General features: G+C 42.0%; 1 long non-coding RNA gene across 1 annotated transcript; it reads right to left on the bottom strand.

Annotated features, from left to right (window-relative positions):
• Positions 1-1,066: 1,066 nt before the first annotated feature.
• On the bottom strand, positions 1,067-9,562 carry LOC131507507 (uncharacterized). Its single transcript, XR_009259533.1, has 2 exons — positions 7,658-9,562; positions 1,067-1,569 (listed from the first exon to the last, which is right to left on the bottom strand). It is a non-coding gene; the product is annotated as an uncharacterized LOC131507507 (long non-coding RNA).
• Positions 9,563-22,417: the final 12,855 nt, after the last annotated feature.

Below are 22,417 nucleotides of genomic sequence, written 5' to 3'. Positions count from 1 at the left end.
CTCTCCATGGGGACCCTATGAGAATCAAAATACAATAGGGAATGGTGGAGAGTGGGACAAAGTACAGAGCTCACACCACATCCTCATGGGAGCTGCCAGTTCCCCAGATCCTAGTGATGGTTGTCATGAAGAAAAGCCAACCCAGAGTTGCCAGTTCTTCTGATACTTCAAGAAGCCAGAATCCTAGATTTCTTTTTCTTTTTAGTTTTTTTTTTAATGTTTATTTATTTTCTTGGGGGAGAGGGGGCAGTGTAGAGAGAGAAGGAGAGAGAATCTCAAGCAGGCTCCACACTCAGCACAGAGCCCAACATGGGCCTCAGTCTCACAACTGCAAGGTAATAACCTGAGCCAAAAATCAAGAGTCAATCACTTAACCGACTGAGCCACCCAGGTGCCCCAGAAACCTAGATTTCTATATCAAATCTCTCCTTTACTACTATATCAGTACCATAAGGACGGTAATGACTATTTTATTGATTACTATATCCTAGTGACTAGAATAGCACCCAGAGCATAGAAATGATCAAAAAACCTTTGTGGAATAATTTTTCCAATTTTTGAACACTAGCAACTAGTGAGGGTGAAACCAAACCAGGGCAGGCAAGTGCTGCGAGACTGTGAGGGAGTGCGCCCCTCCTTGACTTTTGTACCCTGGGCATATCATCACCCCAGGCCTGGCCCTGAACACAGCACTCCTGTGAGTTGCTACTTTAGACTTCTGCTCTAGAACTAACCACAATAGAAAGGTGCAAATAAATAATGGACACTTTGGGGGCCCCTAATAATTAGACCAGGCCATATTCTCATCAAGTGGAGTGTAGCCATTATCTGCAGAATACGCAGTGGACACAGAGCTCACCTGCAACCAGACACTTAATCATTGTGCCCAGGGCTGTGAGGACATGCAGCAATTTTTTCAGCACAAACAGCTCACGGATCCTCCTCTCCCTCTACCACAGCCTGAGGATACAGACCCAGTGAGCTGCAGATTTGTTACCCGGTTTAGAAATGCCAAGGAGACAGCTCTCCAGCAAAAGAATGACTCGGTGGACACACTGCAGATAAATAATGTATGAAACCACTTCTATTTTAACGGCACTTTGCAATGACACTAATATTGATGAAAAATGTTAGCATGTGTTAGATGGTGCTATATCCAGTGAGAGATTGGGTTTGGCAGGCTCTGGGCCACTTCTAGTCTGGGCCAGAGATGTGAGAAACAGCAATCCCTAGATGATGGGTGTGAAATAGGCTCATTGGGTCAAATAAGACAAACACTTGACCTTGGCAAGTATCTTGTGGTGACTACTGTTGGCTGGCTGACCCAACAGTCATTACCAAATCCCTCTCCTGGTCTTCCACTCCACAGGTTGAAGAAGTTTCCAGCATTGGGGCGCCTGGGTGGCTCAGTCGGTTAGGCGTCCGACTTCAGCTCAGGTCATGATCTTGCTGTTTGTGAGTTCGAGCCCCGCGTCCGGCTCTGTGCTGACAGCTCGGAGCCTGGAGCCTGCTTCAGATTCTGTGTTTCCTTCTCTGTCTGCCTCTCCCCTGCTCATGCTCTGTCTCTCTCTGTCTCAAAAATAAATAAAACATTAAAAAAAAATTTTTTTAAGTTTCCATCCTCCTATATTTGGCAGTGGTCACATAAAACACAGTGAATCATGAGTGGGATTCTGCTGGACAAAGGAAGGGGTTCTGGGAAGAAAATGTGTGCTTTTCTGATAAAAGGGGCAAAAGTTTACACTCCTAAGGCCATTGCAAATAATGCCTGAATCAATGTAAGCTAAAAGCTAAAAGGAAATAGATACAGATACATGGCATAAATAAATAGATGATAGATAGATAGATAAATAGATAGATAGACGATAAATGAATGCATGCAGGAGATTTGGGGTCCAGGAGATACAGGGCCTAAATGTCCAATAATACAGAAATGATCATGTAAAGAAAAGAACATTCATTCCATGAACTACATATGCAGCCATTTAAAATGCACAGTAAAGACCATAGAAGGACATGGGGAAATGCTTGTGATAAAATTTTAAATAACAAAAAACAGAACACACAGACACACAAATTACATTTAAAGGATGATCCCAGTTGTATTTTTAAAAAGAGTGAAAATGAAAAAAAAATAACCCAAAATGATAATCTCTGAGCTTATGGATAACTTTTTTCTCCTTTATGATTTTCTATACTTTCCCAGTAAAAAAAAATACATAATAATTTGTATAACACAAATTTTTATATGATTTTAATTTCTTCTTTTAGGTTTTTTTGCCTTTTCAAAATTCTTTGCAGTAAACTCATATTATTTATTTAATAAGAAAAATAATTGTTTTTATTTTTTTAAGTTTATTTATTTATTTTGAGAGAGAGCATACACACAAGTGGAGGAGGGGCAGAGGGAGAGGGAATCCCAAGCAAGTCCCACGTTGTCAGCACAGAGTCCAATGCAGGGTTTGATCCCACAACCCTGGGATCATGCATGACCTGAGCCAAAATCAAGAGTCAGATGCTTAACCAACTGAGCAACGTGGGTGCCCTAAGAATTTCATTTTTATTTTTTTTAACTTTTTTATTTTTTTTAATTTACTTCCAAATTAGTTAGCATATAGTGCAACAATGATTTCAGGAGTAGATTCCTTAGTGCCCCTTACCCATTTAGCCCATCACTCCTCCCACAAACCTTCCAGTAACCCTCAGTTTGTTCTCCATATTTATGAGTCTCTTCTGTTTTGTCCCCCTCCCTGTTTTTATATTATTTTTGCTTCCCTTCCCTTATGTTAATCTGTTTTGTCTCTTAAAGTCCTCAGATGAGTGAAGTCATATGACTTTTGTCTTTCTCTGACTGACTAATTTCACTTAGCATAATACCCTCCAGTTCCATCCATGTAGTTGCAAATGGCAAGATTTCATTCTTTTTGATTGCCGAGTAATACTCCAGTGTGTGTGTGTGTGTGTGTGTGTGTGTGTGTGTGTGTGTGTATCACATCTTCTTCATCCATTCATCCATCGATGGACATTTGGGCTCTTTCCATACTTTGGCTATTGTTGATAGTGCTGCTATAAACATGGGGGTGCATGTGTCCCTTCAAAACAGCACACCTGTATCCCTTGGATAAATGCCTAGCAGTGCAATTGCTGGGTCATATGGTAGTTCTATTTTTAGTTTTTTGAGGAACCTCCATACTGTTTTCCAGAGTGGCTGCACCAGCTTGCATTCCCAATTAATTTCATTTTTAAAACAAAGAAAGACATTTGTTGCCCAGAGACAAATGGAATCTGACCAGTCTTAGTAGCATCACAGGACCCAGAACAAAAATACATTATGGTTTCTTAAAAGCTACCAACAATGTAATTTTAACATATTTTAAAGTATGGCTGTGCACCAGAGGGTGAAATTGGTCGTGTATAAGGCTTCACTCCTACTTACCAAAGACATGGGCAGAGGAATAAGTCAGAGTGGCCTCAATGTATACTGTTCTCTTTTTATTTTTTATTTTTTTTATACTGTTCTCTTTTTAGTCACACTGGAGAAATGGATGCAGGGGATTCTTTTTCTTTCCTTCCTTCTAAGTTTATGTGTACTCCTATGATTTTTTAGACAAAAACTATCTTTTTATTATAGAGATTTTGGATTTGAGGGTCGGCTTCACCAGTTATTAGCTGCATGACATAGAGAATAGAAAAGTCACCCAACCTTTTGAAAACACCATTTCCCCGTCTCTAAAATTATGGCTATATCGACTTCACTGGGAAATGCCGTGTTGAGCAAAGATGATGTGTTATAAACTTTGGCAAAAAGAACACAGGCTCTCATTAGGCAGCCTTGATTAACATCCTGGCTGTGACACGAAATAGTGTGTGAAATTTTAGCCAGGTATATAATCTCCCTGAGCTTCAGTTTTCTCATCTAGAAAGTAGAGGTAATATCTTTCCTTATAGATAAGGCACCTGGAGCATTGTAAACACCTAACATAGGAAAGCTGCAATTATATTGTCTGCACTTTCTCAAGGATAATCAAACTTAGCTCTTCTACTTCAAAGAGCTGCCCCAGGAGATAGGAGCAAGATAGGAGTTCCTTAAAAACAGTTCCCAAAAGTACTTTAGTGCTATGAAGAGCAAAGGGGAACTAGGGAAGATGTCTGGTTCCCTACCCACGCCCCCCCCCCAGAGCATTTTCCCAGACTCTCTAATCAACCAGACACTCAAGCTCTGAGCTATCACTCTGAAATACTATCAAAAAAGAAAGCAAGAGATTCTAGATGCAAAAATATATACCATAAAACCTTGATTTACAAGCATAATTCATTCCGGAAACATGCTTATAATCCAAAGCACTGGTACATCAAAGTGCATTTCAATAACCCATTGGCTCAGTTGTGATCATGTGACATTTGCTGTCACATACTACTCGTATTGCAAGACATCGCTAGTTTATTAAGTTAAAATTTATTAGAAATGCTTGCTGGTCTTGCAGAACACTCACAGAACAAGTTACTTGTAACCCAAGGTTGTACTGTATATATGAAAAAGAAATTGTGTAGGTTAATTTTTTGTGTCTACTTGACTGAACCGCAGGGTGCCAAGATATTTGGTTAAATATTATTCTGGGTTGTCTGTGAGGATGTTTTTAGATATGACTAAAATTGGAATTGGTTGCCTAAGTAAAGCAGATTGTCCTCCCTAATGTGGGTGGGCCTCATCTAATTAGTTGAAGGCCTCCTTCAACTGACCTCCCAGGAGTAAGAGGAAATTCCTTCTTGATTTCTTGGACATTAGTTTTTCCCTGTTTTCAGACTCAAACTGAAACTTCAGCTCTTTGTGAGTCTTGAAACTGCAGCCTTCAGACTGGTACTACACCGTGGTTCTTAGGCCTTCAGATTCAGACTCCTAGGTCTCCAGCTTGCTGACTCACCCAGCAGATCTTGGGAATTCCCACTCTCCATAATCAACATGAGTCAATTCTCTATAATAAATCTATCTACTACCTATCTGAATAGATAGATGATAGATAGATAGATAGATAGATAGATAGATAGATAGATAGATAGATTAGATATACATATATACCATATCTCTGGAGAAGCCTAAGCAGGAATCTTCACCTTAACTGACAGAGATTTAACTGCAAGAGGACTTGAGGAGCCACTGTGTTCCTGAATTACACGTCTCCACAGCCACACAGCATGATTAGGCAGCAACTATTGAGTAGTGTGTCCAGCTTCCCACTGTGTCTCATCAACATGAGCTGATAAATCATGACCTCCCCCTATTATTTGAGGATGGCAAATCAATACTTCCATTATTATTATTACTCCCAAGGCACCTTTCCAGGAGCATCTGACCTGCTCTCTCCCAAGCACAGAGCAGAAAGGATGATGAATCTGCCTCTGAGACCTCATCAATCACAGCAGGAGGGAAAGGAGAAGATAGGAAGAAGAGACATAAGGTTCAGAGGTTCAGGGGAAAGAAAGAAAGAAAGAAAAAGAAAGAAAGAAAGAAAGAAAGAAAGAAAGAAAGAAAGAAAGAAAGAAAGAGAGAGAGAGAGAGAGAGAGAGAGAGAGAGAGAGAGAGAAAGAAAGAAAGAAAGAAAGAAAGAAAGAAAGAAAGAAAGAAGAAAGAGAGAGAGAGAGACAGAGAGAGAAAGAAAGAAAGAAAGAAAGAAAGAAAGAAAGAAAGAAAGAAAGAAAGAAAGAAAGAAAGAAAGAAAGAAAGAGAAAGAAAGAAAGAAAGAAAGAAAGAAAGAAAGAAAGAAAGAAAGAAAGAAGAAAGAAAGAGAGAGAGAGAGACAGAGAGAGAGAGAGAAAGAAAGAAAGAAAGAAAGAAAGAAAGAAAGAAAGAAAGAAAGAAAGAAAGAAAGAAAAGAAAGCAAGCAGACATGTGAAAAGTAAAAGCTCAGTGTTTTCCTAGAACTTCCTTGATGGAAGCCCTTATGGGTGATGGTCAAAATGGCAGAACCCTGGGAAAAGATGCCAAGTCTATAGGTCAGGGGAATGACCCAAAAATTTGCCTTAATGAACCACCTCTTCATGTGACTCTGCGCATCTAAAGTTTGTAGCTTAAAAACTTAGAGATCTGCTATTCACTTCTGAAACGATCACTGGTGAGGATCTTGAGGTTTTGCAGTCCTGCAAGCCATCTCTCAGAGATAGGTCTTGCAGAATACCTGTATGCACATTTGTAAGAATGGGACAGCAACTTTTGTGACAACATGAGCTGCCTTCCAGTTTAGTGCAGTGGGGATGTCCCTTGACTGACACGTATGGTTCTAAAACCCTAGTGTGCATTAGTCAGTCAAAGGGCTTGTTAAAACAGAAAGTGCTAAGCCCCACTCCCAGAGTTTCTTATTCAGTAGGTCTTGGGTGGAGCTTGAGAATTTACATTTCTAAGTTCTCAGGTGATACTAATGTTGCTTGTTCAGGAAACACACTTTGAAAACCACTGGTTTACATAGTAGATGGATTCTTGGAAAGCAGCACATACATTGAGGGTTCTTTGGGGGGGGGCAGAAAAACATAAGTAACAGAGAAAAAAAATCACCTGCTACTTGAACAAAACACACTATATATATTGGACTATGCTTACCTTCTTCACTGAACACATCAGGGAACTCCCTCCACTCTTCTATGACACACCCCTGCAACATAACTTCCAAAAAATGCATAGCACCAACGTTGTCTAGATTCATTGGAATTGTGTGTGAAATTTCCTTCAATAACTTTACTGTTTCAATTAAATATGGTCAGTGTAAGAACTAAACAATAGAGAAAAATACAAAGAAGGGAAAATGCATCTCAATTCCCACCACCCCAAAGATGATCCCTGTTAATAAACTGATGTACATCTTTCAAAGCATATATTCTCAAATATATTTATAATTTTACATAAATTAGAATCATATAATCTATTTTATAACCTGTTTTTTTCTTCTTACATAAGTTATGATAAAGCAAATACAAACTTAAAAATCCTCAAGAAATGTATTACTTAATGGAATCTTTTCTTTTTCTTTCTTTCTTTCTTTTTTTTTTTTTTTTTTTTTTTGAGAGAGAGGGAGAGAGCCTGGGGAAAGAGGGAGAGGGAGAGACAGAGAGAATCTCACGCAGCCTCCACACCCAGCCCAGAGCCCAAGGCAGGGCTCTATCTCACAACCATGAGGTCATGACCTGAGCTGAAATCAAGAGTTGATCACTTAACTAATTGAGCCGCCCAGGCACCCACTTAATGAATCTTAATTCAAATCCTCTTAGGAAATAAAACAGTCTTTTATTTTTTCAATTTTTTTATTTTATTTTAGAGAGAGAGAGAGCAGAAGGGCAGAAGGGGGGAGAGAGAGAGGGAGAGACAGAGAGAGAGAGAGAGAGAGAGAGAGAGAGAATGAATGAATGAATATGAATCTTAAGCAGGCTCCATGCTTAGCATGGAGCCCAATGTGGTGCTCAGTCCCATGACCCTGGGATCATGACCTGAGCCAAAATCAAGAGTCAGACGCTCAACCGACTGAGCCACCCAGGCACCCTGAAACAGTCTTGTATATGGCAAACATGTACTCAGAGATCCACGGTGCTATCGTTTTTCAGTGCCTGTGTGCATGCATGTGTTTGTGTGTATTCCATATTTCATTATCAGGTTTGCTCTAGGAAGACTCACCTGTGGTAAGGATGAGCCTTTTGTAGTAAGTCAGAGTTCTGGGTCTGAGTGTTCACAGCACAGATGGTCTGAAACCCAGAGCATTTGGAGCTTTTGGTGTCAATTCTAGATTTTCTCCAACAGTCTAGGTGTAAAGACGCTGATCTCTGGTCTCAGTTGAGCTTCACCAACGTTCTGGTTCAAGAATGAGTCACTGGCTAAGTAAGGGTCTAGTAAGCAAAGGACGGAAGTGGGCAGGGTGCGATGGGTGGGGGAGGCTCTTGATACTATCGGCACAGCCCCGAGAAGACGCACAGGCTCCACACCCATGCCAGAGCACTTTCACAAGAACCAAGCACCTCTTTACATCCATAGAGTGTGGTTACAATATCCCTTTGTAAACAGTCCCTGTTTTCCAGATGAGGCTTGGTGTGAATGTAAGCTATGCCCTGAGCACAGTGGCCAACCCATGGTAGGCACTCAATAAACCTCAGGGTCACTGAGAAGAAAGTGTGAGAATGCACATGCTCTGGGGTCACCCACTTTGTGCCTGCCTCTCCTCTCTGGGCCAGACCACACTTTACTTCTGTACACTATACAGAGATGGACCTTTCAAGACACCAAGAGACAGTGACGCATCAAGGAGTTTCCAAGGGATGAGACTTCGTATTCCCATCCAATCTAAAACCTGATGAAAGTCCAAGTATTACTTATACAGCCCAAGCACTCTGCCTAAAGGTGGAAATTGTCATCATCATACCACACGTGAGCCTCAAAATAGACCTAACTGACTTGGTGACAGAGGAAGACAATGAAAGGGCTTGACCCACCACATACAGCTAACCATGCCAGCAAATGGAGGAAGCCTTCAAAACCTCTGTATCCCTTTTCCCAGGGAGAAACTAGGGATCCTGGTAAAGTCTAATTACAACCTATTTTGCCTTGCTTATAACACAAAGACAATGTATCCTAATGTATTTATAGAAGGCAAGGAAGTAGATATCCAAATAAAAAGACAGGGGACCGTAAGAGGGATGTACCCATGATTCTCATCTTTAAAAGGGACCAGTTATCTCAGCAATCCATGCTAAAGAATAACCATCACATTCTATTAATGCTGCCTGATCCCACGAAGAGGGGGAAATGTCGTTACATGTCAGTTCTGGGTGTCCCAAGCTTCATTAGTGATTTCCCCCCAGAATCTCCTATAGCAGCATGTAAAGCACTTAGTACAGTACCTGGACTGCCAGCAGTAATCAATATATGTAAAATAGTAGCAGCCACAACTGTAGCAAGAATGACTTGCAGACAGCAGTTAGCTGCTTAGAAAACTGCTCAGCATAGAATTCAAGTTTTCTCACAATCAAATGACTGCTTTTCCCATGAGCACACCCTCCCTATTCCTTCAGAGTCTGAGACCCCATCTGGTCCAGTTTTCCAAATCCTTCGGCCACCCTTGGGTCTGTTCTCTGCAGTATCCCCAGGTCCACGACGACAGAGATATCCCAGCTGAAGAACTGAACTTCACAGGTCTGACACTGACACAACCCATGGAATTCAGTTCTCAAAGCTGAGGATACACAACCAGCCTTCCGGGAGTCAGCACAAAGCCCCCCTCCTTGCGGTCCTGGCTCATCCCAGCCCTGCAAGACATGAGAGAGAAAAGGCAGGTGAATCCAGATCAGGTGATGGCACTCACAAGTTCTAAGCATCAGGAGGGCTGTGTGAGGTGGACGTTACCAGCATTAAGCAGCATTAAACAGTAGAGCCGCTCTCGCCTGCCTCGTGTCCCTGAGACATGTCATCCCTCTTGCCTGGAAAACTCCTCCCTCTCTTTAACACCAACTCATCCTTAGGTTCTCACCTTCCATGTCACCTCCTCAGAGAGGCCATCCATGGCAGAGACTGCTAGCTACTCACCCAACCTCTGTTTCCCACCCACCCCCCGCCCCCCGTTCAGAGTAAAAGAACCCCAGAATTTAATCTGCACATATGAACACCTGGGACATCCCAGCCTCATGTGACTGAGTTCTGGCTCTGAGCAGAAGTGATGAACCTTCCGGTGCCTCTTCCCTCCTTCTCACTGCTTGGACTGTAGACATAGTAGGAAGCCCCTCCAAAGGAGGGAAAGAGCAACATGTTAGTAGAAATTGTAGGGCTTCCATATGACCCCTAGACTGCTTACACCTACCATACTGCACCAGCGAGGATTAAATATCTGCCTCATCTAAGCCAGTGTTATTTGGGGCTCTCTGCTGGAGCACCTGAATGTTAGAGTTTTTCTAATACCTTTTCTCTAACCCCCATTAGCCTCCTGCTATTCTCTTTTATAATATCCACTTCTTTCCCTTCATAGCACTTACCATACTTTGTAACTATAAATCTCTCTGGATAATTATTTGATTAGTATTTATCTTCCCAGCAAGATTGTGTTTTCCACAAGAGCAAAGACCATGCTAGGGTTTTTAAAATATATATAATAGGGGGTGCCTGGGTGGCTCAGGCAGTTCAGCATCTGACTCTTGATTTTGGCTCAGGCCATGCTCTCATGGTCGTGAGATCAAGACCCAAACACTGTGATGGGCTCCCCACTGAGCATGGAGCTTGCATGGGATTCTCTCTCTCCCTCTCCCTCTGCCCCTCCCCAGTTCTTTCTCCCTCTCAAAAAAATAATAAATAAAATATACATAATAGGATTGAGATATAATTCATTTTCCATATTATTCACTTGTACAATACAGTGTCTTTTAGTATATTCACAGACAGTGCAACCATCAACATAATCAACTTTACAACACTTTCGTCATCCCTAAAATAACCCCAGTACCCACTGCCGGTCACTCCCTATTTTCCTCAGCCCTAGGCAATCACGAATCTATTTTCTGTTTCTAAAGATTTGTTCATTCTGTGCATTTTATGTCAGTGAAACCATACAATACATGACCTTTTGTGGTTGACTTCTTTTACTTAGCATGATGTTTTCAAAGTTTATCTATGTTTTAGCATGTAGGAGTACTTCATTACTTTTATGGATGCATAACATTCCATTCCATTGTATGGACATACCACATTTTGTTTATCCATCCATCAGTTGATGGGCATTTGGGTTGTTGCCATTTTTTGCCTATTATGCATAAGGCTTCTGTGAACACTCGTGTACAGTCTTCTGTGTAGACATGTTTTCATGTCTCTTGGGTATATACCTACGAGTAGAATTGCTGTATCATATAGTAACTCTACAGTTGACCTTTTGACGAACTGCCAGACTGTTTTCCAAAGTGACTGTACTATTTTACAACTCTACTAGAAGTATATGAGGGTTTCAATTTCTCCACCAATACTTGTTATTCTCTTTCTTTTGATCATAGCCATCCTACTGGGTGTGAAGTGGTATCTCACTGTGGTTTTGATTTGCATCTCCCTGATGGTTAGTGATATTGAGTATCCTTTCATGTGCTTACTGGCCATTTGTATATCTTCTTTGAAAAAATGTCTATTCAGATCCTTTGCTAATTTCTTAAGTGGGTTGTCTTTTGTAACAGTTCCTTATATGTTCTGGATACAATCCATATAAATATGATTTGCAAATATTTTTTCCCATTCTGTGGGTTGTCTTTTAGCTTTCTTGATGGGTGTGTGTGTGTATGTGTATTTTCCATAACATTATTTCCAAATTTAGCTATATAGACTCTGTAGGTACTCCAGAGTTAAGACAGGAAGGCAAGAAGGCAGGAAGAAAGGAAGGGAAGGAGGAAGTTAGTTTTAGAGATCATGTGGTTTAATGTCCTTATTTTATAGATGGGGAAACTGAAAGCCTAAAGACATTAAGATGTCAGCATGATGAGTAAGAAAAACAAGGAACTAGAAGTTGGAACTGGGTTCTAGTCCCAGCTTGTCTCCTACCACTGTAAAAATTAGGCAAGTCACGTAACCTCTCTGCACATCACAGACCTCCTCTTTCCAATCAGGTGCTAGCAGGAGCAAAGTGAACCACGCATGAGAAAGCATTGCTTGACCAGGAGTTATAATTGAGGCCCAAGATCGCACAGCTTAATCAATCAAGTCAGAAAAAGGTGGTGACTGGCCCAATTTTGATTCAGGGTGCATCCTGGGGCATCATAGTTCATTTTCCAGGTTGTTGCTCATTTCCATCATCAATTGGGAAACTTTCTGGTTCAATGCAAGGAAGGGGGCAGGCACTAAGTCCCACATTACATAAATTCTGAGTCTGCGTACCCACTGACGGTCCTAAACAAGAAGTTATCCTTCCACTCAGTAGAGCCCTGAACAGGGATTATGTCTTATTCACTATTGAATCCTTAGCACTTAACACTGTGCCTGGCATATGGTAGATGCACCAAAGTATTGTTTAATTAGTGAACGAATGAATGAACGAATGAATGTTAACTGTAATATGAACCCGAATCTCAAAATCTTAATGAAGCAGATTCTGAGGTAGCATCTGCGCATATCTAGAGGCAGTAACACAAAATGATTAGAGAGCAGGCTTTTGAGTTTGGCTGCCAAAGTTCTACTCCCAGCTCTGCCACCAGCCAGCTGCGTGATCCTGGAAAAGTTACTAACCTCTCTGAGACTCACTTTTCTCACCTGTACTTTAAGGATAATAATAGATCTATGTCACTGAGTTGTTGGGATTCAGCCAGGTAATGTTTCTGGAACATAGTGCCTGGTATGTTTATTGAGTCAACACTCAATAAATGGTAATTTTATATCAGAATCAGGAATGAATGATGTGATGGATTAACAAAGTCTGTCACAAATACAGAAAGGGAAAGAGGCAGCCACATATTTTCATCTCTGCTTATACTTACATTTGGTTCTATCTATCGCTGTCCTACACCCATGCCTTTCACTCCTGTTCTATGCCAGGCTGCAGGCTCTGTTCATCCATGGCCCTAAGCCAAAGCTCCAGGCATTTTTCATTCTTGTTGGATCCACACAATTTGGTGATTACTATATACACATCTTGTATGGCTCATGCAGCACCTACTCAGAATGATCCACGGGGCTCTCACTTCCCTGTGGGGCATGTAATGGCTTCTCCAGCACCCTCAACTCAATGTAGCCTTTTATACTTAGAATACAATGTAATGCACAATGTAAATTCCAGCACTGGAGGGCCTCCACTGTTTCATTTCTTAAGTAAGTCTTGCTTCCCCCTTTTATGTGAAGGAAAACCAAGACATGGAAGGGGGAAAAGTGATACCCTCACTCTAAAGTGATCCAACATAGATGACCCTGAGATAGGAGAGCCAGCAACACAAAAATATAATGGGAAATAGGGAGCCACACAACATAGTAACTGCCAAGAGCCAACGTTCGCCAGACCCAAACAAGCCACCTCACGTGCAAATCTCACTTTACTCTCACAAGCCACAGGAGCAGATACTGTTGCCATCTCTACTGGACAAGGGGAAAAAAAATTAAGGAGGAAGTGGAGGAAGAAAACGGGAAGAAGGAGGAGTAGAAGGTAAATGGTTAAAACCTCACCCTAGCACACATTTCTAACCATTCTGCCCCATACCTGCCTCTTGGAGAAGTTAAAAAAAAAAAAAAAAAAAAAAAATCTTCCATAAAGAAAAATAAGGTGGCATGCTATAGCGATGAAAAATAAGTAACCGTAGGAGGCAACATATAACACATACTCAGGCTGGCCTCGTAAAAAAGGGGCCAGCAGCTGGTGGAAGGAAGACCTCACTCTAAGACTGGCCCCTGGGAAGATAACCCTCCTCCCACAGTCCACCTCGGCTCGGTAAATGGAATCCAGAGGACTAGGCTAAAACTGTGGCGTATTTGACTCATTTCTTTCACACCCTCCATTCAACCCTCTGCAAGTCCTGAGAACTCTTCCTTCACAGCACAGGAAACCTAACCTGCAACCCTGCCACCATCACCTGCCCCCTAGACCCCAGCAGCCACCTCCTCGCTACCCCCCTTCCACTCTTGCCTCTACAGTCCACCCTCAAACAGCAGCCAGAGGGATCTGATCAGCAGGTAAATCAGATCATGCCACTTCCCTGAAGAAAGCTCTCCAACGGCTTCCTTCACGTCCAGTGCAAAATCCAGACCCCTTAGCATGACCTGCAGGGCTTGTGTGGCCGGGCCCCATCCCGTCTCCAGGATCATTCTCTACCATCCTTCCCTCACTCATCCACTCCCACCCATGGCTTCCTCGCTGTTTTGATTCCCCTAGGCTACTTCCTTTTCCTGGAATTCTCTTCATCCAAATAATTGCCATGTTCACCTCTCACTTCTGCCAGACTCAAGGGTCACCTCATCAGGATCACCTGACCTTTGACCAGAATCATGCCTGGTATAGAGTCAGGCAGTTTGCAATCTGAGAACTTTCTTTTCATTATCATCCCCTGAATGAGCCCTTTTTTCCTAATCACCTAATGATTTTTCTAATCACCCTCACCATGAAATCTTACTATCACAGATATGCTGTATGCTGTTTATGTGCCATTTGTATATCTGTGCTTCATGCAAAAAAACACTAAGATTTTTTTCAACCCCCAAGAGCCAATTTCCGCACTCTGGGGGCATGTGTCCCCCACTGGGAATGCATGGAACAGGTGTTTGATAAATATTTGTTAAATGGCTAAAGCTCATGAGATGAACAGCAAGCTGAAAGACAGACATCATACAAGGTATTAAGTGCAGCTGGGGAAATTCCAAGCGGGCCCCCCACCCCACCCCAACCCTCTAATCTATAGTATGAGTACATCCTGTCAAGCTGTGTCTGGTGGCTACCCAGGATTTTTCTAATTCAGGTTTTCAGCTTGGTTTTTTTACCCTAATCATGTTTGCATCCTGACTCTTACGGCTATTTCAGATGCTTACATTCACTTTTCCTCCACCTTCCTCTCATCCCCAAGCATGCTTTAAAACCCAGAGAAGTCCCCCTCCATTCATGCCCAATGCATTCTCCATCCCATAAGCCATCACAGAGCTTTTGTGTGAGCTACACTGGGGATAAGATGATTATGCCCTTTAGGAGCTTATGGGTACATGAGGGTAGACAAGCAGGACATTTAGTACAACATACCAAGTGCCTAGTAGGAGAGACAATTTGCTTTGAAAGGACAAATGAATCCACTGGGATCTCTCCTTCCACAACATCCAACCACCCATTCATTCATTCATTCATTCATTCATTCATTCATCTGTTCATTTACTCATTCTCAGTCATTTAGGGAGCACCTGTTCCATGTCAGGCCCTGGGACAAATGCTGAAGGTAGAGCAGGGAGCAAGAGGAACACGGCTCTTGCCTCTGACCCCATGGAGATCACCAAATAACAGGAGAGGCTAAAATCTGAGAAACAATCATACAAAACAAGTGAGCTCAAATGTGATCTGTGCCAACCAATGGAAAAGCACAAAATCCTATGAAGCACCTGGTGGATAGAAAGAAGTGACATTTAAGAAATCCTGGGGACACCTGCCTGGCTCAGTCTGTAGAGGTCTTGATCTCAGAGTTGTGAGTTCAAGCCCCACATTTGGTTAGAGATTACTTAAAAAAATAAAATCTTAAAAAAAAAAAAAAAAAAAAAAAAGTGGAAGGTTCCTGGGTGGCTCAGTTGGTTAAGCGCACAACTCCCTTTAAAAAAAAATTTTTTTTAATGTTTATTTATTTTTGAGAGAGAGACACAGACTGCGAGCAGAGAAGGGGCAAGAGAGAGGGGGAGACACAGAATCTGAAGCAGGTTCCAGGCTCTGAGCTGTCAGCACAGAGCCCAATACAGGGCTTGAACTCGCGAGCTGTGAGATCATGACCGGAGCTGACGTCGGACACTTAACTAAGCCACCCAGGTGCCCCTTAAGCACCCAACTCTTGATTTCAGCTCAGGTCATTATCTCATGGTTCATGAGCTAGCTAGCCCATATGGGGCGCTCTCTCTCTCTCTCTCTCTCTCTCTCTCTCTCTCTGCCTATCCCCTGCCCTTATTCTCTCTCTCTCTCTCTCTCTCAAAAATAAATAAACTAAAAATCTATGTATTTTAAAAATAATTTTAAAAAGAAGAGGAAGGAATCCTGAAGGATAAACAGTCTGTGGTCTGGTGAGGAACAGGCAAAGAGCATACAGGTAGAGGGAACAGAATGTTCAAATACTCTGAGATAGGATGTGACCAGGCACAAGTGGGGACTGGCAGAGGTCCCTCTGCTGGGGCCAGTAATGAGACCAGGGATAGCGTGGAAGTAAGGGAGGCCCAAGCAGCCAAGGGCCAGTTCCCATCAGCCTTACTCAGGAATTTGGAGTTGACCCTGATAGAAGACAGAGGAAACAAGGAAATAATGTGATCCCCATTGCACTTTTTAAATATTCTGGATGCATTTGGCAAAAATTGGGATGGGGACAAGAAATAGTCCTGTGTATCCATCACCTAATCACACAAATCAACACTTGATCCCACAAAGTCTTGACTCTATCAGAGCAAGTCCCGTACGACTGTGAAATCCTCAAAGGCAGGTATGATGTTTTCAGCCTCTTTACCTCCACCCCATAACAGCAGTGCCTTGTACATGGTAGATGATTAGAAAACGTGTCTTGAGTAATTATTTTGTAATAAACTCTAGGCTTTTCTTATACTTAACAACTCCTCTCTGCCCATGGAAAGATCATCTCTTGTTCCCACTCTCCCACCCTCTGCCCAACTGACACATTCTTGTTCCATAGCTCACCATAACAGTCAGACGACCTGCCCACAGGCTCTCTGAACAGTTACTACATTGCGAGGACAGGGGACATCAGAAGCTCTGCCTGTACCGAGGCATGCAGACCCTCCAACCTCAGGTTCCTCAACGTCTGCATCTCCAACAAGGCAGTAGTTCGCTCCTGGGCTGCCAACGCAGCCAGGTCAAAACGAACTTAAACTGCACAGCCAGAATCATCTCTCAGCCAGAATGGAGAGCAGGACGGAGCAACTCAGAAAAGGAATTGCCTCCTATTTACCAGAATGTACTCTGCGCTATGAGCCATTTTGTCAACTTCATGAGATTTGTGGTCAGAAAACATGGACACACACACATACACACAAAATACAAGGAAAGGATTTTTAACCACTGACCATTTACATTTATCAACACTACTGTTCTCACCATTATTAGCATTTCCCCAGTGTAGAGCCCAGGAAAACTAAAGCTGTATTAAATCAATAAAAAGTTAAATTCATTTTTAAGACAGAATTCTATTATGTAACTCTACTGAGCAAATGTATAATTGATCTTATGAAAAAAAATCCCTCACCTGATTTGGTCTTGGTACACTATGATAGTAAAGTTATTCACTTCTATTTCCAAGAATCCGTCCCCTTCTCTCTGATGTATGTTTCCCACCATTTGAGGGAAAAATAAAAACTAACCCGAAAGTTGTTACAAATATAATCTCAACGAACAAAATTTCTACTGTGACATTCTGCTTTTGCTATATAGGATTAGAAGAAAGGAATGCATTTTCAGTATGTAAGGCTTTTAGGAAATCTACTAATCTGTTATAACTCTACAGAGCTAAAATCTTTTCAAAGCTAAATTAATCCTTGTCTTCCAGTTCACTCCCAAAAGGTGTAAAGGAAATGCATCCAAAGTGCTTTATATGCTCACTATAAAAAAAAAAAAAAAGTTCCTTACATAGCACTTTATTTTTAAAAAGTTTTTAAATAGTCTGCATAATTATCTCATTTAGATCTCTGCTTATAGCCTTAGGAGGAAAGCTGGAGCAGACATGGTGACACTAAAGAAACAGGGTCAACAAATCTTTGCCAGTAAGAAACTGCAGCGTTCTCCTCTAGTGTTGAACTTCTCCAGTCCTTTGTGTAAAACAAAATCCCCTTATAACCATGAGGTGCTTTCTTGTAATGAGAAAAGAGACTTAACAGAACACAACTCCCCAAACAAATGATTGCAGCCTCCAGGTACTCAGTACCTCTAGGCTCTGGGGCCCAGTCAGCCAGGAAGCAGACAGAGCCTAGCCTAATGCAAACTATGCTTAAAGTCTGCAGAAAATGTCTGATGGCTGGATTCACTCAGCAAAAATGCACAATCCTTTTCTCTCTGGTCTTCCAGCCTATCCACTTCAAATTTGGTAATTGTTTCCTATTTCGGGGAAAAATCATTCAAAGCATCACACACCTGCGTCAGTGGCCTTGAATGTCTGTCCCCCTGCGTATAGGCTCTGCCCATGTCTAGGGTCCATGCCCTTGTGGTTACTAAGGTACCATCACTGCGGACTTCTCTGACTCCCTCTGACTTACACAGCTTTCAGGGTTCACCTATCCAGACACTCTAATTTGCAGGCTTTATTTCCCTTTCAGAGGCACAAAATGTCTTATCTGACCTGGTTGAGTCCCCCACCCCTTGCACAGTGCCCAGCTCATGAAGGACACTCAAATAAATAATAATCATAACAATTATCATAATAGCTAAGATGTATAAGTACTTATGTGCCAGCCACTGGGCTAAATGAATCATCTCCTTTAAAATTCACAACAGGGGCGCCTGGGTGGCGCAGTCGGTTAAGCGTCCGACTTCAGCCAGGTCACGATCTCGCGGTCCGTGAGTTCAAGCCCCGCGTCGGGCTCTGGGTTGATGGCTCGGAGCCTGGAGCCTGTTTCCGATTCTGTGTCTCCCTCTCTCTCTGCCCCTCCCCCGTTCATGCTCTGTCTCTCTGTGTCCCAAAAATAAATAAAAAACGTTGAAAAAAAAATTAAAAAAATAAAATAAAATAAAATAAAATTCACAACAAAGCTAAGAGGTAGGTATTATGATCGACTTCACTTTTCGAGGAGAAAAGGTTATGTGATTTGCCCAAGGCCATGCAGTCAGCAAGTTAAAGAACTGGAATTTTGGCTTAATTATTTCAGTTCCAGAACCAAAGGATGCCAACTACCCAGCTGCACTGGCTAAGTAAATTAACCAAGCCTCACCAAGGTCATCAAACTAATAGCCTTGCCTGGCCTACTGCCCCTCTGGCCCAAGCCAGGGCATTCCTCTCTCCTCTGCAAACCAAGTCCTGCTTTCACGAGAGGAAGTGAGCCCTCTGGACAAAGGCAGAGACAGTCCACATGCCCCATGTCACCCAGATCTTCTTAAACACTAAAATAATCATCCCACAAGACAGGCTCTCCGGCAAGCTTAATAGCAAACATTATGGTTTTACAAAAGCTGCTATGAAAAAAAGGAAGGGGGTAGGGGGTACTAAGTAACCTGAATTGTCTTCCATCCACTCCCCTCTGCATCTCAGGGTGATGGTGCATTTCAACAGAAAATGAACACAGTGTCCCCAATGCCATCAAGTAAATAAGTCATGTAAATCATCAGTCTTCTCCTTTCCCAGATTTCTCTCTTCCCACTGTCATTACCACCTTGCTTAGAAAATCATTTCTGGGCTTTTCTGCTGCTCACAGAGCTGGATTGGCATTTAAAAGCCTGTTAACTAACTGGAATTGCTCTTCAGTAGATGCAAATAAAATTCACACGCAGCTCAGATTGAGTTTATCATGGGAGCTGATTAATTAGCAGTTATAGAGCCCTGAAAATAGAGTTCCATTTCATTAACGAAGACGTGTAATTTTTTGGCAAATACTGTTGATTTAAATACAGTTGCTCCATGGTGGGGAAGATATGGAGGTAGGAGAAAAATGGGAAGTCTATGCGGTTATTAGGAATGAGAAGAAACATAAAAGATTTTTTAAATAATAGTAATAGCTACCATTGAGCTAGGGTCTGTTCTACCAGGGTCTGTTTTGAGTGCTTCATGTGTATTTGTTCCTTTAGCCCTCAGGACCATCCTGGGAGACAGGAAGATTAATTATTTGCATTCTACATGGGAGGAAATGCATGCACATAGCTACTAAGCAGCAGAACCACAGCCAACCCTCATGCAGCTTGACTTCAGAGCAGTGCTTCTCAATTGCTGAGGGGGAGGAGGGGGTAGACACCTAAGCACACTTGCAAGGTCTGCAGAAAATTTTGATTGTCTTGAGTACTAAAGGGTGCTAATGGCATCTGGTGGTGGGTGGAGGCCAGAGATCCTGCTAAACATTGCGTAATGCACAGGACAGTCCCCACAGCCAAGAATGATCAGTCCCAAAATATCAACAGTACTGAGGAGAAACTCTACTCCAGAGTCTCATCCTTGCCACTGTGTCTAAGGCTTGTGCTCAGAGAATAGGGTGTGCTGTATAAAGGGCAGGTCGCTAATGATGACCTCCTTCCTTATATACTAGAGAGATGCACGTGTTCCTTCCTGGCCAGCCACCTCAGCAGCAACAACATCCACAAACAGGGTTACTAATGCTTTAACCAGCCTCAAGTCTGGATGTGACCCCTTAAAAGCCCCGTGAGATCTCAGATTTCCTACCAAAAGCTATGAACTCTCCAGAAATAATATTAATTAAACATATGACACTGGGACAGAAATAGCAAAACCATCAACAAAATAAAAGTGAGATTCTAGAAAGACATCTGTCTATGCAAGAAATTAGGACCAGGCAAAAATATGCTTTCAAATCAAAAACCAGCTGAAGAGATATATAGGAACTGTCTGTACTACCTATGCAACTTCTCTACAATTCTAAAACTATCCTAAAGTTAAAAAGTTATTTAAAAAAAAAAAAAAAAAAGCAGAGGAAAAACTGACATCCACAAAGGAAAAAATTAACATCAGATCTGTCTCACATCGTATCAAAAATACACTTCAGATGGGTAAAAGAGCTAACTGCAAATAAACAATGGATAGCAACTAAAACCATAAAGTTTCCTAAGTAAAGGTAAGAATAACTCTTTATAACCTTCCCTTTGGAAGGGCCTTCCAAAACAAGGCACAAAACCCGTTAAGAAACAGACTGGCAAGTCCGAGACCACCTAGGCAGTGATACAATTGCCTGTTGAAGAAGGAAGGAGTTATCGATTCAGCGAAGAAGTAATCAAAACGGTTTTTGCAGCTTTCCTCTGGGAGAAATTTCATAGCCAAAGCTTCAAATCTCCAATTACAGAAGTCAAAGGGAAAGGCCCTTGGGCGGATACCCACTGGCATTCCTCTCTGATTAGCTTGAGATTTAGGAGGGAAATTCTCCTTCCTTCTCTCTGCTCCTGGTGTCACGAGGTTGAAGGAAGTCCCTGGCATGCAGATGGAATGTTGTTAGTGCATGGCTGCAACCCTATAGCCTAAGCCTCAGCCCTGGTAGAACAAGGGGCTCTTATTATTTTAAAATCTGAGCTGATCGGGGTGACATTTCCTCCAGCAGAGTGAGAGCAGCTGCTACAGGCCAGACAACTGTGATCCCTACACACCAGGTCCCCCCCCAAAATGGTGGCATGAATGACTCTCCCCAGTACCGTGAGAGAGGAAGCTAGAGAAATTCCTCAGCTCCACACCTCACACTCTGGTATTACCTTCCCCTGACATCTATGCGATTTAACGCCCAAACCTCTAAGAAATATTAAAATCCAAGACAGTCATTTTTTCAGCATGATCTTGTGTTTTTATCCCTAATAAGGAATATATCCAAATATTCATGTCCTTAAGGATATAAATTTCTGGCAGAGTAAGAAACCTAAGAAAAATCTATACAGAGGGGTAGGCAAGGCTCTCTGTTGCCCCTTCGATAGTATAACCATCTGTCTGCGTGTCCCCAGAATCTTTTTTTAGGGAATCACAGATACTTTCCTGGAGAAAGGACAACAAATAGCATGTTAAACACTATCATCAGAAGTGGTCTATAGTGGAAAAAGTCAGAAGATATGAGTTTGAGTCCCTCCTGGGCAGTGGGGCCTTGAGTGGGCCACTTGACCTCTTTAGGTCTCAATTTCCTTAACAGTAAAATGGGTGTGATTTATTCACTCAACAAATATTTAATAAGCTCCCATTATGTGCTAATTCTACTTGTCTCTACTAACCTTACAAATTTTACGGAAGAATTACATGACCTATGAAAAATGCTTTGCAAACTGTAAATCATAAAAATACTTCATTACTGTTAAAATCTTTTCATTTGTTGCCGTTGCTATTATTATGATTATTATTATGATTATTATTATTAAGAACGAGGCCAGAACCAAACTAAGGACATTTTGCAACAATCTAGAACCACCAGTGGGAAGAATCACCATTTGAATCCCAAAAAATGTCCAAAAGCTGGCTTTTAGGGACCACGCCCAAGACTGTAAATTGCTGACAAAGGAAATAAATATTTGCTACAGATTTAACCCAAAGGCCTACACTGAAAAGATGAGACTCCAATGAATTTCCACAGGGCCCTTGGAAAAAGTGCGATGACAGGAATTCAGAGACAGGATGACCAAGTCACTGGCCTTTCAGCCAGCACTGCACCTCCACTGCATACCCAGGCCTGGCAGAATCCTAAAAGAAGCCTCCACCACCACCTACCCCATGCCCTAGCAATCCAAGCAATTCCAAACAATTCGAGAGAACCCCAAAGTCAAGGTTTCCACCTTCTTCTTCCTCTGTGAGCTCCAACCATAAAGACTTTCTTGTAGAACTGCTTATCTGTTCTGAGGAGTACAATGCATAAGGACAGCAAGGTGGTTTTTATTAAAAACAACTGAAGAGAAATTTGTTCTGTTCAAAAACCCAGACTTAACAAACTTGGGGGCAATGTCAGCACAGCACTGAAATCGAAAGGTTGGGGCAAAACCAAGGGCGAGCCCAAGCAAGCAAATGAAATAAAGGGCACTGAATGTGAAGGTCCCAGATGACAAGAAAATACAATAACGCAATAATTAACCTTTCAAGAAAGAAA

This window comes from Neofelis nebulosa, chromosome 1 (assembly GCF_028018385.1).
Source record: "Neofelis nebulosa isolate mNeoNeb1 chromosome 1, mNeoNeb1.pri, whole genome shotgun sequence".
Taxonomy (NCBI): Eukaryota; Metazoa; Chordata; class Mammalia; order Carnivora; family Felidae; genus Neofelis; species Neofelis nebulosa.
The sequence above is the reverse complement of the archived record's forward strand: the minus strand, read 5'-3'. Positions and strand labels throughout refer to the sequence as shown.